The sequence below is a fragment of the Lipotes vexillifer genome, unplaced genomic scaffold (genome assembly GCF_000442215.2).
Source record: "Lipotes vexillifer unplaced genomic scaffold, Lipotes_vexillifer_v1.1 scaffold231, whole genome shotgun sequence".
In the NCBI taxonomy this organism is placed as follows: Eukaryota; Metazoa; Chordata; class Mammalia; order Artiodactyla; family Lipotidae; genus Lipotes; species Lipotes vexillifer.
The window spans coordinates 202,320-220,668 of NW_006791822.1; the positions used below are offsets into that span (position 1 = coordinate 202,320).

The 18,349-nt window shown below is 37.4% G+C and overlaps 1 pseudogene; it reads right to left on the reverse strand.

The window, feature by feature from the left end:
- LOC103079151 (ATP synthase subunit O, mitochondrial pseudogene) overlaps positions 1-5,458 on the reverse strand; it is a 15,050-nt pseudogene extending 9,592 nt beyond the window's left edge.
- Between the last annotated feature and the right edge of the window lie 12,891 nt (positions 5,459-18,349).

Here is an 18,349-nt window from a genome sequence, read left to right on the forward strand (position 1 = left end):
AAAAGGCATTAGAAATTACCCATTGCTTTTTGGCACAAGAGATTTGAAGCTGAAATTTTTCCAAATGGAAAAAAAAAAAAAAAAAAAGGGAGAGCTCAAAGGTGGCCTCTGTTATCTTTGGAGAATATTTCAGTAGGGGCCTAATGTGTGTTACATTAGATGCCTGCCCCTTAGACCAAAGCTTTAAGATAAGCATATAGACCTCTTTTACAGAAAGACTGGGTGTTTCAGTCAGCTTCCTCACCGCTTGGCCCAGGATGTCCTCAGAACTATTTCTCAGTTCAGAACTGTTTCTCAGTTCACTATAGCCTTTTGTGTTTTGTGGATGCAAGTCCTGTGTTGCTAGATGTTTTGGGGGCTCATCTCTCAGGTGCAGGTCTTAAAAGTTGCCAGGTGTGGGGTTCAGACCCTTTGCTCCTCAGGGAGAAGCTTGGAGTTGTGAGTTTCCTACTGATTGTGGGTCACCACACTAGGGGTGGGGTTTTCAGCAAGATTGTGTCTCAGCCTCTCCTACCTGTTCCGATGTAGGGTTTTTTGGTCGCCCATTGCGTAGGAGTTTTTCAGCTAGTTTTGTGGTTTCTTTCAGAGGAAATAGTTTTATATGTAGCTGTATATTCGGTGTGTCTGTGGGAGGAGGTGAGTTCGGGGTCTTCACCATCTTGAGCTATAACTTCTACTGTGGTGTTCTAATGGCGATTTTCTCTTTCTTTCATTCCTCTTACATTTGATATTTGGAATTCTTTTTAAGAAACATTTGTCCCCTTCCCTTACATACCAGTGTGGAGTCACTGATATTTATTTTAATATTTGGGTATAATCCATTACTGTCATTATTTTGTCATTCAGATTATTCCAACATTGTGAGCTCTTTCATTGTTGCCTCCTGTGCCCTTTTGACATGTTCCCATTTTAAAGAAAGTATTTCCTTACTTTCTGGAACTATAAGATGTGCTTGTATTTTCCACGCCCTACACCTATTCCAGGAAGCCCTGGTTATTTTTACTGGATAATGATAATGGGAAACTAAGATCTTGGAGCTAGTTGTACTTGTTGCTTTAGAAGTGTCATTGCTTCTATGCTTGCACAGAAAGCAGAACTAGTAAATGTGTTTATGTATGCTGACTCATATATGCAGACACATTTGTATTTTGGTATCTATACATAATGATGAGTTTATACCTTTATCTGTAATCCAACACCACAACATTCATTCTAGCCTTCCCCCTCGCCTGTGTGTCTCTTCTTACTCTGACAATGAGAAATGTGGCTGTGTCTACAGTTTATCTGTTGAGCACGTAAAATAGTCGCAGATTTGTTAACCAGTATCACTATGAGAAACATATTTACCAACTAAAGCACAGTGCTTTTTAGTTCTTTTTTTTTTTTCTTTAGTCTTACATTATCTGGTCAGAACACTGTTTTCCAGAGTTACTTAGGTCAGTTGTTTTTCCATCCCCTTCAGTGAGATCATGTCATGGTTTTATAACACAGTTATATTCATTTGTCACAGTCTGCACTTCATCCTGGCATCCCTCTTGGTCTTTTAAACTTGCATACAGTTAAGCTTACTTTCGTCAAGTACAGTTCTATGGGTCTTGACAGATACATGGGGTCATATATTGACCATCTCAGTTCCATGCAGAATGGTTCCATTACCCTAACATTTCCATATGTGACCCACCCCTGTTCCTTCCCTTTACTCTTGGAAATCACTGGTCTGTTTTCAGTATAGCTTTTTTTTTCCTTTTCTGTAATGTCATACAAATAGTATCATGCAATATGTAACCTTTTAGATCTGGCTTCTTTCATTTAGAAAAACACATTTAGATCTGGCTTTTTTCATTTAGAAAAACACATTTAAGATTCAGCCAAGTTGTTAGGTGAATAAATAGCTTATTCATTTTTATTGCAGAGTAGTATTCCATTGTATGCATATAACACTGTTTATCTGTTCACCTGTTGAAGGACATTTTGGTTGTTACCACTTTTTGGTAATTATGAATACAGCTACTTATCCTAAGTAGGATTGCTGGGTTATACAGTAAGTGTCCTAGTCTGTTTGGGCTGCTATAACCAAAATACCATAGACTGGGTGGCTTAAATAACAAATATTTCTCATAGTTCTAGAGGGTTGCAAGTCCAGATTGCTGGCAGATTCCGTGTCTGATGAAAGATGCCACTTCCTGGTTCATAGATGGCCATCTTCTTGCTGTGTCCTCACATGGCAGAAGGGACAAGAGAGCAAACTGGAGTCCCTTTTATAAGGGCACTAATCCCATTCGTAAGGGCTCATGATCTAATCACCACTCAGAGGTCCCACCTCCACTTACCATCACATTGGGAATTAGGTGTCAAGATATGAATTTTAGGGAGGCCCCAACATTTGGTCCATGGCAGTAAACGTATACTTAAATTTAGAAGAAACTGCCAGAATTTTCCAAAGTGACTATAACATTTTTGCATTCCCACCAACAATAAATAATTCCTGTTGCTGTGCACTCTTACCAGCATTTGGTATTGTTAGTTTTTTTAACTATTATTTTAGCCATTATAGTAAGTATATAGTGGTATCTAATTGTCATTTTAATATGCACTTTCCTAATGACTAATGATGTTGAGTATCTTTTCATATATCTTTGCCATTCTTTAGTTAAGTGTCTGTTCAAGTCTTTTGCCCATTTTGTAATTGGAAATTTTCTTACTAAGTTTGAAGAGTATTTGTATATTCTTTATACAGATCCTTCATTGGATATGTGGTTTGCAGATATGTTCTCACAGTTAGTGGCTCGAGTATTTATTCTCTTAACCGTGTCTTTGTAGATCAGAAGTTTTTAACTTTGATCAAGTCCAATTTACAGGCATACCTTGGAGATATAGTATGTTCAATTCCAGACCACTGAAATAAAGTGAGTATCACAGTAAAGCGAGTTACACAAATATTTTTGTTTCCCAGTGCATATGAAAGATATGTTTACACTATACTGAAGCCTATTAAGTGTGAAATAGCATTATGTCTAAAAAAAACAATGCACATACCTTAATTTAAAAATACTTAATTGGTGAAAAATTCTAACCAGCATACAGGCTTGCCAAACATTAAATTTGTAAAAAAAAAAAAAAAAAAAAAAAAAAATGCAGTATCTGTGAAGCACAATAAAGCAAAACTCAGTAAAACGAGGTATGCCTATGTCAATTTTTTCTTTTATGGATCAGGCTGTTGATATTGTCTCTAAAAACTCATTGCAAAACCCAAGGTCACACATTTCCCCTATGTTTACTTCTAGACAGTTTTATAATTTTAAGTTAGGTATATGATATATTTTTCCACTTGGAGTTAATGTTTTGTATAAGGTATTAGGATTATGTTGAGCTTCTTTTTTTTTTTTTTTTTTTATGCCTATGGACATCCAGTTATTCCAACACCATTTGAGAAAACTATTTTTTTTCTATTGAGTTTCGTTTGCACCTTTGTCAAAAAACAATTTGGCATATTTATGTGAAGACTACTTTTCCTTAAAACACTGGTTAGAACTTCCAGTATGATATTATATATCATAGCAGTGAAACATTGCTTTGTTCTGGATTTTAAAGGGAAAGAATTCATTCTCTCACCATTAACTATGCTGTTAGCTATAGGTTTTTCACAGATGTCCTTTATTAAGCTTAGGAAATTCTCTTCTGTTCCTGATTTGATGAAGATTTTTTTTTTATTGTTAATGGATGTTGAATGTTCTTGAATGCTTTTTTGTATCTTTTGAGATCTTTTTCTTTTTTTTCTGTTCTGGAAGCATTTTATTGTTGCTCCAAGTTTAAGAATTTTCACTGGCAGAAAATCAACTTTTAGAAACTCCCACATTGCTCTGCTCAGCTTCTGAATCTTGGGATTTGCAGACATTCAACATATTTCTCTCCAGTACGGACAGTCATTTCACCCATGATTGATGGATCAGTCTTAACTTCCAATTTCAATACTTGGCCTTTACTTAGGAAGCTCTTCAGCACCATTTTTAATTCAGTAAGAGTGGCTTCATCTAAAGAAGTTGCAGTGGTAACTGTGCAAGATGCTTCTCCATTGTGGGCACTCATTGTAGAAAAGGCAGAAATAACTCCAGCGATATTGTTCAAGCGACCATTTTCAGCAAGCAAATTGAGCAGGTTGGACATGAGGGGAGAAAACCTCTCTTTTGTTGTCATGTCATTTAAGCTTTTCACTTTAATGGAACGCTTTGCATAGGGATTCATAATAGAAGCAGCCGTTTTGGGTTCCTTCAAGATTTGTGCTATTCCTTTTCTACTTGCTTCAGTTTATCCTGTTTAAATGCAGCAGAATAAAGAGCACATCAGAAAACGCTTTTGCATACCTCGTGCAGTCAGATCTCATGTTTTTCAAACTTTACTAATGAAAAACCCGAGAGGCAGATAAATTCGTTAGCTTTCCCGACATCACAACAGCAGGTGAGGGTGAGCCAAGGGCTCTCCCTCCTGTACCACAGCCTCCACGGTGCCCTGGGGTCCTTTGTACATCTCACAAGCGCCGTCACTGTGCTGACTGCCGGGGAGTGCAAGATGGTGAGAACAGTCGCTGCTCTTGGAGACTCAAAGAGCAAGCTGGAAGGACAGATTTGTGGGCACATAATTGTGGCAGTGTGATAAGTGTCTGCTGAAGTATGGACAAGGAGTCTGAAGGGAAGATTCCTTGACACTGCCTGGAGGTATTGGGGGGAGGCATCCAGGAGGACATGCCCTGTGAGCTGACCTTGGAAGGGTGGGGCTGGATCGTGACCAAAGCACAGCCGTGAGTGGATGTTAGGCTGGGGGAAAATGATGAAGAGGGGCGTTGTCTCATTCCTCTCATGGTCTTCAGGAAGTATCTTGTCCCTGCCATGGTAGCATTTACTAATTGTTAAGCTAGGGGCTGCAGAGTTCTTGCCTACATTGATTTCCTCATTCTCCCCTGCTCCCTGCTTTTTAAATTGCAAAAGCACTATAGGCTAATGGTAAAAATCGCAAGCAATGCAAAAAACAAAAAAAGCAGTAAAAAAAATAAAAGGGAAAGGTCTGTCTCATTCCTTCCTTAATCTCCTTACTTGAGATAGTCGCTATGAATATGTAGTTTGGTGGGTATTCTTCCAGTATTTTTCTATAGATATGCAGACATGCAAACTATATAGTTTGTTTTGCAGCAGTGAAGTTATATATATTGCTCTGCAGTTGCCTTTGTGGTAGTATGTGGGCAAATTGCCATTTTTTTTTTAACAGCTGTAAGTTGTGTCCAGTGTTTTTGCAAGTACAAATACCTAATGTTGCAATAAATATTCTCGTACATATAAAACAAAAACAAAAACACACCATATATCTGAACAGGTGGCCTCATCACAAGCTTGACAAATGGCCTGACCACAGATGTGCTGAAGCATCACACCTGCAGGGAGAGCCCAGACACTGCTGGGGTGGCCATCTTCTTCTGGGTGGCTGTAGATCAGAGATCTTTCTTTTAAAATTTAGTTTGTTAATACAGTGAGTTACATTGATTGATTTTCAAATGTTGAACCATCCTTGAATTTCTGTGGTGAACTTCACTTGTGTGTTATGTATTATCCTTTCAATATATTGCTGTGTTCAATTAGCTACTATTTTGTTGAGGATTTTTGCATCTGTGTTCACGAGGAATATTGGGCTATAAGTGTTTCTTTCTTGTAATGTCGTTGGTTTTAACATTAGGATAATTTGGCCTCATAGAATCAGTTGGGAAGTATTCAGTATTCTACTTTCTAACAAAGATTAGGTAGAATTGGTATTATTTCTTCTTTGAATGTTGTATTTTACAGTAAATTTTTCAGAATTTTCAGAGTTTTTTCAGTAAAACCATCTGGGGCAGGAGTTTTCTTTTTTTCGGGGTGGGGAGAAGGTTTTAACCTACAAATTCAATTTCTTTAATCAATATAGAAATATTTATGTTATCTATTTCTTAGGTGAGTTTTGGTATTTTGCACCTTTTAAGGGATTAGCATATTACATCTAAGTTTTGTGTAATTGTGTCAAATACATGGCCGTATAATTTTTTATTATTATCTTAATGTCTGTGAGATAAGTAGTGATATCCCCTCTTTTATTCCTAATATTGTTAACTTGTGTCTTCTTCAGCCAGACTAGAGGTTGGTCAATTTTACTGATGTTTTCAAAGAAGCAGATTTTGGCTTTATTGATTTTTTTCCTGTTATTTTTCTGTTTAAATTTTATTTATCTCTGCTCTCATCTTTATTATGCCCTTCCTTCTTCTTGCTTTGGATTTGTTGTTCTTGCTCTCTAATTTCTTTATTCAAGCATAGTTTACTGATCTCAGATCTTCTTTTCTAATATGAATGTTTAATTCTATAAATTTCCCTCGAAGCACTGCTGTAGCTGCATCCCACAAATTTTGATACATTTTCATTTTCATTTAGTTTAAAATATTTAAAAATTTCCCTTGGGACTTACTCTTTGACTCTTGGCTTACTTAGAAGTGTGTTGTTTAATTTCCAGATATTTCAGGATTTTTTTCAGATATCTTGTTTAATTCTGTTATGGTTTAAGACATACTATCTTTGTATGATTTCTATTTTATACTTGTTAAGGTTTGTCTTAGGGTTGAGTATGGTCTGTTTTGGGAATGTTCTGTTTGAACTTGGGAAGAATCTATATTCTGCTGTTGTTGGATAGAGTGTTTTATAAATACCAACTAAGTCGAGTTGACTTTTAGTGTTGTCCAGGTCATCTATATTTCTACTGATTTTCCTCCTACTTGTTCTATCAGTGACTAAGAGAGGCATCTTGATATCTCCAGCTATAATTGTGAATATGTCTATCTTTTCATTCCTATCAGTTTTTAGTTTTTACCTCACATATTTTAAAGTGTAGATGTATACACATATAGGATTATTATGTCATCCTGGATGATTGACCACTTTATGTCACATGACTGTTTGGTCTGATAATATAATATTCCTTGTTGTGTAGTTTATTTTTTATGAAGTTAATATATCTCCTCCAGCTTTCTTTTAGTGTTTTCATGATATGTATCCTTTCGTTTTAAGCCTATCTGTATCTTTATATATAAAGTGAATTTATTGTGGCTAGTGTATGGTTAGGTTTTGTTTTTTTATCCAATCCTATATATATATATATATATATATATATATATATATATATATATATATTTTACTGCTGTGTTAGGCAATTCACATTTAAAATGATTATTAATGTGGTTGGATTAAAATCTTTAATCTTAAGGCTAGATGTTTTCTGTTCCACTTATTTTTGCTGACTTCTCTGGGTTTAATTGTACATTTTTTTATGATTCCATTTTATCTCCTCTGTTGACTTAATATTTACATGTCATTTAAGAACTTTTTTAGTGGTTGCTCTGGAATTTACAGTAATATTTTAAAATAATCTGAGTCAACCTTCAAACAATATTATACCACTTAACATCTGTATATTAATCTTCTAACAGTGTATTCCCAGTTATTCCCTTATATGCTGTAAACACAATATATTGTTACAGCTTTTTTGCTTTACATAGTTAATTATCTTTTACAGCAATTAAAAACAAAGATATTTTTGTTATCCTCATTTACTTTCAACACTCTACATGTCTTTATATAGATCCAAGTTTCTGACTATATCATTTTCATTCAGAAGTGTTCCTGCCCCTTTTTCAGATGTAATATTGGGGCTAGTTCTCCCAGCGGTAGAACTTTTTGTCCTTTTTATTCTCCTCCAGCTTCAGTGGGTTTCCACCAGTTGCCTCAGGCAACAATTTTGTTGCCCTTCCCTCTGCAGATTAGACTTGTATTCCTTAGGAGATATAGAGGACATGGGTCTGGGCAGGGTTTCATTGGTGGCTGTTCTTCCCAGTATCTAGCCAGTATCATGGGGGAAGCTTTTTCAGGATTCATCTTGATTTATCCTGTGAGCATCTTGTGGGATTCCTGGAGAGGAAGCTTACAGGAAGGCACAAAAGCCCCTAAGTCTGGCTCCCAGGGGCTCACAGTCTTATTCTAGCCTATGCTAGAATTAGTTAATTCTAGCCTATCTGATTAGTTAAAAATTACTGGCTGATTCTTCTTATTAGCTTGTATGGCATTTGTGAGCATTTGGCCCAAGTAAGCAAATGCTCAGGTCCTGTTTGTCCTTATGCCTGTCTCTTCAGATTTTCTGTTAGCTGTTTACACTATGACCTGTTTTCTGATGGGTTCAAGAAAAATTGTTAATTTACAATGTGTCCAGCTTTTTTTTTCTAAGGGTAGCACAGTGCTTTTTTCCAGTTCTCTACTTCTCCAAGGTGAAACCTCGAGTTCTCTGATTATGTATTTTTATTTTTTATTTAATTATTCATTTATTTATTATTATTATTTTTTTTGCAGTACGCGGGCCTCTCACTGTTGTGGCCTCTCCCGTTGTGGAGCACAGGCTCCGGACGCACAGGCCCAGCGGCCATGGCTCACGGGCCCAGCCGCTCCGCGGCATGTGGGATCTTCCCGGACTGGGGCACGATCCTGCGTCCCCTGCATTGGCAGGCGGACTCTCAACCACTGCGCCACCAGGGAAGCCCTGATTATGTATTTTTAAATGAATAATTCTGGGCCTGAAACTCCTAGGATATATCTTGGATACATATAAGAAGAGTGATCTAACCCCCCACTACCCTGATTCTGGTGATGCTGCACGTTAGAATGAGCTAAGGGGACTGTCATTTTACATTGCCAAAGTTTACCCAGGTTGCCAAATACCTGTTGGCCTTTTCTTTATTGTTTCAGTCCCAGTCAGCATGTTAAGTTTTGCATGTGAGTGCTGTAGATATACAATGTGATGTTTGGGGTCCTGTGTTTTAAAAAGTGATTAAAATTTTAACACAGCCAGAGCCTGATAAATTTTAGGTGAGATTTACCTGACTTAGGCTCTGGGACAGATAATCCACATAATTTGCATAAAATTCCCAGTGAATTATACAGTAAAAGAAAAAGTTTAAGTAATTTAGTGTTTAAGGCATTTCAGTGTAACTTAAATGACCTTGTATTTCAAAACTATATGAGTGTTGCTTATGTGCTTTTAGTAAACTGCCTCAGATTTAATACTATATAAATATTGCTATTGATTAACAAATGATTAATTGCCTAGTGTATAAATGAAAATACACCAGGTTTTAAATCCTTGCTTTTACATTTCTGACATACTGATGTAAAGTTAACTAAACATCAGATGGCCAAAATATACTGTATGACTTGAAGGACATTTTGGGAACTGTTGAACTATAGTACTTTCATTCTTCATACTTGACATGACTCTCCCTTATTATTTGACAAGGAAAACTGGGAAATTGGGTGTGATAGTGAATTCCCCATCTCATACCTGACACCGTCATTAACCAAGTTGTTCAAGCCAAAAACGCAGGAGCAAGGCCATAGTGTAAGGCTGTGAACAAGGACACCAAGCCGGGGGGCAAGTGGGGCTGAAGTATACCTTCACTCTGCTAACCAAGCTGTATGCCTTGGTTTGGGTCTTCTGTGGCCTGAAGAACAAATGTTCTTTCTAATTTCTAATCTCATTAACGTAATTTCCTTGGCCATGACTGGGAACTATCATTGACTCCTTTCTATCCCTCCAGCCTTATTCCACAGTTGGCTCTTTTGGCTCTGTCTCCATAACATGCCCTGAATGAGTTCATTTCTTATCACTTCAACTACTGCCACCCTTGTCCAAGCAACCATTGTTATCTCTTTCTGGGACTTTGCAGTAGCTTTCTGACAGGTCTTCCTTCTTCCAGCTCTTGTCCCTTTAACCGACCAGTAAGCCATCTTCCATTTTACTTTCAAAAGAGTTTTTTAAAAATACAAAGAATATATTATTTAGATCTGAGAAAGAAGTGGGTGAAGATAAACGTGTATATGAGAGGCAATGTTAGGTAACGGTTAAGTAATTAGGTTTTTGGAGTTAGCACAGTGTTTTATTTTATTTATTTATTTTTAAATTAATTTTTGGCTGCGTTGGGTCTTCGTTGCTGCATGCGGGCTTTCTCCAGTTGCGGTGAGTGGGGGCTACTCTTCATTGCAGTGCACGGGCTTCTCATTGCGGTGGCTTCTCTTGTTGTGGAGCACGGGCTCTAGAAGTGTGGGCTTCAGTAGTTGCAGCACGCGGGCTCAGTAGTTGTGGCTCATGGGCTGTAGAGCACAGGCTCAGTAGTTGTGGCGCACTGGCTTAGATACTCCGCGGCATGTGGGATCTTCCTGGACCAGGGCTCGAACCCGTGTCCCCTGCATTGGCAGGTGGATTCTTAACCACCATGCCACCAGGGAAGTCCCTAGCACAGTGTTTTAATTTAGACTTTGCTGTTCGTTTTTTCATCCATTTACGAATGTAGCCAACAAATATGTTGAGTGTCTACCATGTGCCACTGTTAGGCCTTGGGGATTCAACAGTGAACAAAACAGGAAAAACAAAACAAAGAAACCCCCAAAACCCTGGCCTTCATGGAGCTCACATTCTAGTGTAAGATACAGGGAAAACATAAGTAAGTAAAATTATACAATGTTAGTGAGAAGTGCTAAAACGAAATTATAAAGTGGAGAAGGGAGACATATATTTATAGAGAAGGAAGTTAAAATTTCAGATAGGATATTTAAGGAGTATCTCACTGAGAGGAATACTGTTAAAGACCTGAAGAAAATTAACTATGGTCAAGTTACCTGGGCCTCTGAGTCTCAACTTCTTCATTTGCAAAATAAGCAGATTATCATCCAGTTCATACAGTTGTTGGGAGGAATCTATTAATTGATAGATATAAACAGCTTAGCACTGTACCTGTTACCCAGTAAATGCTTGGTATTATTATTTTATTTCATATATGAATAAGTACTGAAGTTTTAAAGGTACTTTGAAATGTTTGTCACAGAATTTAACACATAAAACTTGCATGACAGAAGTTAAATAGGTGGTAGAACCCTCATTTCAACTGGTCATAAGGTGGTTGTTAGAATTTATCATTTATTTCTTGTACCACCCATTCCATGTCAGTTGCCTTCAGTCAGTGTCCCAAATGATTGGGGCTCTTTAGTCAGTGGAATAATCTGTCAAGAACTATGAAGGATTTGAGATTTTACTGTACTTGAAAACTTTAAAGTTAGCCTGCCACAGTTATGGATGCTGGCAGAACACGAGACTTGTGATTCAGTGACAAAGAACTTTATTATTCGTAGTGTGGCCATCAGTATGTCTGAATGGTTCTACCTGTCCCCAAGTCCCATGGAAGCAGCATGTATAGATAGGTCCAGATGAATGCTGCACACACAGTAGGGTTGTGTTACAGGAGAAGAACTTTCAGCTTAGGGAACTCTAATCTTTTATAATGGGCAGAAGGAGACACTATATTCCAAGGCTGTAGGTAAATCTACGCTTTGCTCTGGTGGCAGGTACTATCTCTATTTTCCAGGGTTGTTCACTGTACAAATAACCTGGAGAATATAGTCCTGAACAAAGAGCAGTTAGACTCTTGCTTGCAAGATGTGTGGAAATGTAGGAGACCCACTGAGAATATCTTCCAAAGTGTTCTAAACTCTGCTTCTGAGAGAGCTGAGCCCTAATGGACATGCCTATGGCTGCTGTGCTCTGCCACTCATTTAGAGGCACTAATAGACTCCTTCATGGCTCATCTTGGAGCTATCTGTGTGATCTCCATTGCAGCAGCAACCCACTTCCTCACAATTAATAGAATCAGTCCATGTGTCCAGTACCTTTTCCTGGTTCAACCACTCGGCATCTGGAAACACAGATAACTAGGTGGCAGCCTCAGATTCTAATTTAATGAGACCATTGTGTGTTCCTGGTGGAAACATTCCTCCCTTGGATGCTAAGAGCTCTTTTCAGTGGAATTGGACAGAAGGTATACTTTTTTTTTTTTTTTTTTTTTTGGGGTATGTGGGCCTCTCACTGTTGTGTCCTCTCCTGTTGCGGAGCACATGCTCTGGACGCACAGGCCCAGTGGCCGTGGCTCACGGGACCAGCCGCTCCGCGGCATGTGGGATCCTCCCGGACCGGGGCACGAACCCATGTCCCTGCATTGGCAGGCGGACTCTCAACCACTGCGCCACCTGGGAAGCCCAGAAGGTATACATTTTGAAGGTGCTTGTTAGGTATAATAGTGAAAGGAGATAACTTTTATCTTTCAATTGTCAGTTATTGAACCTATGTATTTTGTTTATGAGAGATACAGGATGAGATACTGACCACTAGCTTTTTTTTAAATTTTTTAAAAAAATTCATTTAGGTTGTAATATTTTCACATCACTTTTTAAAAAAATCATTTGTAATATTCTGTAGATCACATTTAAACGTTGTTTTAAAGACATGAAATAATATAGTACTTTTTAAAAGTAAAACCACCATTATAAAGTAGAGGAACTTAAGAAGACAAAGATCAAATCTGCTTCATATACAGGATGGGGCAATCTAATACACAGTACAACATTAGTCCTTTCAAACAAGTTTGCTAAGAAACAGCTCCCATGTTTAGTGTTAAAAATAAAACAATCTTCTTATTTAGAAACATCAAGATATCATTTGATTAATACAGCCCATTCTTCCCCCAATTTTCTACTTGCTTATCTTCATTTAGAAATTATAAATTCATGAGAAAAGAACAAATTTTGTTATGGTATAAAAATTTTAGTCGAGAACAACAAATAACAAATATTTAATTTTTTTAACAAACAATACTGTTTTCCTTCCCAAAATGTAAACATCTAGTAAATAAAACATAAGTAACATTCCAGGTATGGAAACACTAGTAATTCACTTAATGAAAGAGGTGTATTTTGGTTTATTTGGTGGTAAGGTTTTTTTTTAGCTTTTTTTTTTTTTTTTTACATCTTTATTGGAGTATAATTGCTTTACAATGGTGTGTTAGTTTCTGCTTTAAAACAAAGTGAATCAGTTACACATATACATATGTTTCCATATCTCCTCCCTCTTGTGTCTCCCTCCCACCATCCCTATCCCACCCCTCTAGGTGGTCACAAAGCACCGAGCTGATCTCCCTGTGCTATGCGGCTGCTTCCCACTAGCTATCTATTTTATGTTTGGTAGTGTATATATGTCCATGCCACTCTCTCACTTTGTCACAGCTTACCCTTCCCCCTCCCCATATCCTCAAGTCCATTCTCTAGTAGGTCTGTGCCTTTATTCCCATTTTACCCCTAGGTTCTTCATGACATTTTTTTTTTTCTTATATTCCATATATATGTGTTAGCATACGGTATTTGTCTTTCTTGTTCTGACTTACTTAACTCTGTATGAAAGACTCTAGGTCCATCCACCTCACTACAAATAACTCAATTTCGTTTCTTTTTATGGCTGAGTAATATTCCATTGTATATATGTGCCACATCTTCTTTATCCATTCATCCGATGATGGACACTTAGGTTGTTTCCATCTCCTGGCTATTGTAAATAGAGCTGCAATGAACATTTTGGTCCATGACTCTTTGTGAATTATGGTTTTCTCAGTATATATCCCCAGTAGTGGGATTGCTGGGTCATATGGTAGTTCTATTTGTAGTTTTTTAAGGAACCTCCATACTGTTCTCCATAGTGGCTGAACCAATTCACATTCCCACCAGCAGTGCAAGAGTGTTCCCTTTTCTCCACACCCTCTCCAGCATTTATTGTTTCTAGATTTTTTGATGATGGCCATTCTGACCAGTGTGAGATGATATCTCATTGTAGATTTGATTTGCATTTCTCTAATGATTAATGATGTTGAGCATTCTTTCATGTGTTTGTTGGCAATCTGTATATCTGCTTTAGAGAAATGTCTGTTTAGGTCTTCTGCCCATTTTTGGATTGGGTTGTGTGTTTTTTTGTTATTGAGCTGCAAGAGCTGCTTGTAAATTTTGGAGATTAGACCTTTGTCAGTTGATTCATTTGCAAATATTTTCTCCCATTCTGAGGGTTGTATTTTGGTCTTGTTTATGGTTTCCTTTGCTGTGCAAAAGCTTTGAAGTTTCATTAGGTCCCAGTTGTTTATTTTTATTTCCATTTCTCTAGGAGGTGGGTCAAAAAGGATCTTGTTGTGATTTATGTCATAGAGTGTTCTGCCTATGTTTTCCTCTAAGAGTTTTATGGTGTCTGGCCTTAAATTTAGGTCCTTAATCCATTTTGAGCTTATTTCTGTGTATGGTGTTAAGGAGTGTTCTAATCTCATACTTTCACATGTACAGTTTTCCCAGCACCACTTATTGAAGAGGATGTCCTTTCTCCACTGTATATTCCTGCCACCTTTATCAAAGATAAGGTGTCCATATGTGCGTGGGTTTATCTCTGGGCCTTCTGTCCTGTTCCATTGATAGATCTTTCTGTTTTTGTGCCAGTACCATACTGTCTTGATTACTGTAGCTTTGTAGTATAGTCTGAAGTCAGGGAGTCTGATTCCTCCAGCTCCGTTTTTCGTTCTCAAGAATTGCTGTGGCTATTTGGGGTTTTTTGTGTTTCCATACAAATTGTGAAATTTTTTGTTCTAGTTCTGTGAAAAATGCCAGTGGTAGTTTGATAGGGATTGCATTGAATCTGTAGATTGCTTTGGGTAGTAGAGTCATTTTCACATTGTTGATTCTTCCAATCCAAGAACATGGTATATCTCTCCATCTATTTGTATCATCTTTAATTTCTTTCATCAGTGTCTTATAATTTTCTGCATACAGATCTTTTGTCTCCTTACGTAGGTTTATTCCTAGATATTTTATTTTTTTTGTTGCCATGGTAAATGGGAGAGTTTTCTTGATTTCACTTTCAGGTTTTTCATCATTAGTGTATAGGAATGCCAGAGATTTCTGTGCATTAATTTTGTATCCTGCTACTTTACCAAATTCATTGATTAGCTCTAGTAGTTTTCTGGTAGCATCTTTAGGATTCTCTATGTATAGTATCATGTCATCTGCAAACAGTGACAGCTTTACTTCTTCTTTTCCGATTTGGATTCCTTTTATTTCCTTTTCTTCTCTGATTGCTGTGGCTAAAACTTCCAAAACTATGTTGAATAAGAGTGGTGAGAGTGGGCAACCTTGTCTTGTTCCTGACCTTAGTGGAAATGCTTTCAGTTTTTCGCCATTGAGGATGATGTTGGCTGTGGGCTTGTCATATACGGCCTTTATTATATTGAGGAAAGTTCCCTCTACACCTACTTTCTGCAGGGTTTTTATCATAAATGGGTGTTGAATTTTGTCAAAAGCTTTCTCTGCATCTATTGAGATGATCATATGGTTTTTCTCCTTCAATTTGTTAATATGGTTAATCACATTGATAGATTTGCGTATATTGAAGAATCCTTGCATTCCTGGAATAAACCCCACTTGATCATGGTGTATGATCCTTTTAATGTGCTGTTGGATTCTGTTTGCTAGTATTTTGTTGAGGATTTTTGCATCTATGTTCATCAGTGATATTGGCCTGTAGTTTTCTTTCTTTGTGACATCCTTGTCTGGTTTTGGTATCAAGGTGATGGTGGCCTCGTAGAATGAGTTTGGGAGTGTTCCTCCCTCTGCTATATTTTGGAAGAGTTTGAGAAGGATAGGTGTTAGCTCTTCTCTAAATGTTTGATAGAATTCGCCTGTGAAGCCATCTGGTCCTGGGCTTTTGTTTGTTGGAAGATTTTTAATCACAGTTTCAATTTCAGTGCTTGTGATTGGTCTGTTCATATTTTCTATTTCTTCCTGATTCAGTCTTGGCAGTTTGTGCATTTCTAAGAATTTGTCCATTTCTTCCAGATTGTCCATTTTATTGGCATAGAGTTGCTTGTAGTAATCCCTCATGATTTTTTTTATTTCTGCAGTGTCAGTTGTTACTTCTCCTTTTTCATTTCTAATTCTATTGATTTGAGTCTTCTCCCTTTTTTTCTTGATGAGTCTGGCTAATGGTTTATCTATTTTGTTTATCTTCTCATAGAACCAGCTTTTAGTTTTATTGATCTTTGCTATCGTTTCCTTCATTTCTTTTTCATTTATTTCTGATCTGATTTTTATGATTTCTTTCTGCTAACTTTGGGGTTTATTGTTCTTCTTTCTCTAATTGCTTGAGGTGCAAGGTTAGGTTGTTTATTCGAGATGTTTCCTGTTTCTTAAGCTAGGACTGTATTGCTATAAACTTCCCTCTTAGAACTGCTTTTGCTGAATCCCATAGGATTGGGGTTGTCATGACTCCATTGTCGTTTGTTTCTAGGTATTTTTTGATATCCTCTGATTTCTACAGTGATCACTTCGTTATTAAGTAGTGTATTGTTTAGCCTCCATGTGTTCGTATTTTTTACAGATCGTTTCCTGTAATTGATATCTAGTCTCGTAGCATTGTGGTCAGAAATGATACTTGATACAATTTCAGTTTTCTTAAATTTACCAAGGCTTGATTTGTGACCGAAGATATGATCTATCCTGGAGAATGTTCCATGAGCACTTGAGAAAAATGTGTATTCTGTTGTTTTTGGATGGAATGTCCTATAAATATCAATTAAATCCATGTTGTTTAATGTATCATTTAAAGCTTGTGTTTCCCTATTTATTTTCATTTTGGATGATCTGTCCATTGGTGAAAGTGGGGTGTTAAAGTCCCCTACTTTGAATGTGTTACTGTCGATTTCCCCTTTTATGGCTGTTAGTATTTGCCTTTTGTATTGAGGTGCTCCTATGTTGGGTGCATAAATATTTACAATTGTTATATCTTCTTCTTGGATCTATCTCTTGATCATTATGTAGTGTCCTTCTTTGTCTCTTCTAATAGTCTTTATTTTAAAGTCTATTTTGTGTGATATGAGAATTGCTACTCCAGCTTTCTTTTGGTTTCCATTTGCATGGAATATCTTTTTCCATCCCCTTACTTTCAGTCTGTATGTGTCCCTAGGTCTGAAGTGGGTCTCTTGTAGACAGCATGTATATGGGTCTTGTTTTTGTATCCATTCAGCCAGTCTGTGTCTTTTGGTGGGAGCATTTAATCCATTTACATTTAAGGTAACTGTCGATATGTTTGTTCCTATTCCCATTTTCTTAATTGTTTTGGGTTTGTTATTGTAGATCTTTTCCTTCTCTTGTGTTTCTTGCCTAGAGAAGTTCCTTTAGCCTTTGTTGTAGAGCTCGTTTGGTGGTGCTGAACTCTCAGCTTTTGCTTGTCTGTAAAGGTTTTAATTTCTCCATCAAATCTGAATGAGATCCTTGCTGGGTAGAGTAATCTTGGTTGTAGGTTTTTCTCCTTCATCACTTTAAATATGTCCTGCCAGTCCCTCTGGCTTGCAGAGTTTCTGCTGAAAGATCAGCTGTTAACCTTATGGGGATTCCCTTGTGTGTTATTTGTTGGTTTTCCTTTGCTGCTTTTAATATGTCTTCTTTGTATTTAATTTTTGACAGTTTGATTAATATGTGTCTTGGCATGTTTCTCCTTGAATTTATCCTGTATGGGACTCTCTGTGCTTCCTGGACTTGATTAACTATTTCCTTTCCCATATTAGGGAAGTTTTCAACTATAATCTCTTCAAATATTTTCTCAGTCCCTTTCTTTTTCTCTTCTTCTTCTGGAACCCCTATAATTCGAATGTTGGTGCGTTTAATGTTGTCCCAGAGGTCTCTGAGACTGTCCTCAGTTCTTTTCATTCTTTTTTCTTTATTCTGCTCTGCAGTAGTTATTTCCACTCTTTTATCTTCCAGATCACTTATCCATTCTTCTGCCTTAGTTATTCTGCTATTGATCCCATCTAGAGTATTTTTACTTTCATTTATTGTGTAGTTCATCATTGCTTGTTTCATCTTTAGTTCTTCTAGGACCTTGTTAAATGTTTCTTGCATTTTTTCTCTTCTATTTCCAAGATTTTGGATCATCTTTACTGTCATTATTCTGAATTCTTTTTCAGGTAGATTGCCTGTTTCCTCTTCATTTGTTAGGTCTGGTGGGTTTTTATCTTGCTCCTTCATCTGCGGTGTGTTTTTATGTCTTCTCATTTTGCTTATCTTACTGTGTTTGGGGTCTCCTTTTTGCAGGCTGCAGGTTTGTAGTTCCTGTTGTTTTTGGTGTCTGTCCCCAGTGGCTAAAGCTGGTTCAGTGTGTTGTGTAGGCTTCCTGGTGGAGGGGACTAGTGCCTGTGTTCTGGTGCATGAGGCTGGATCTTCTCTTTCTGGTGGGTAGGTCCAGGTCTGGTGGTATGTTTTGGGGTGTCTGTGGACTTATTATCCTTTTAGGCAGCCTCTCTGCTAATGGGTGGGGTTGTGTTCCTGTCTTGCTAGTTGTTTGACATAGGATGTCCAGCACTGTAGCTTGCTGGTCATTGAGTGCAGCTGGGTGC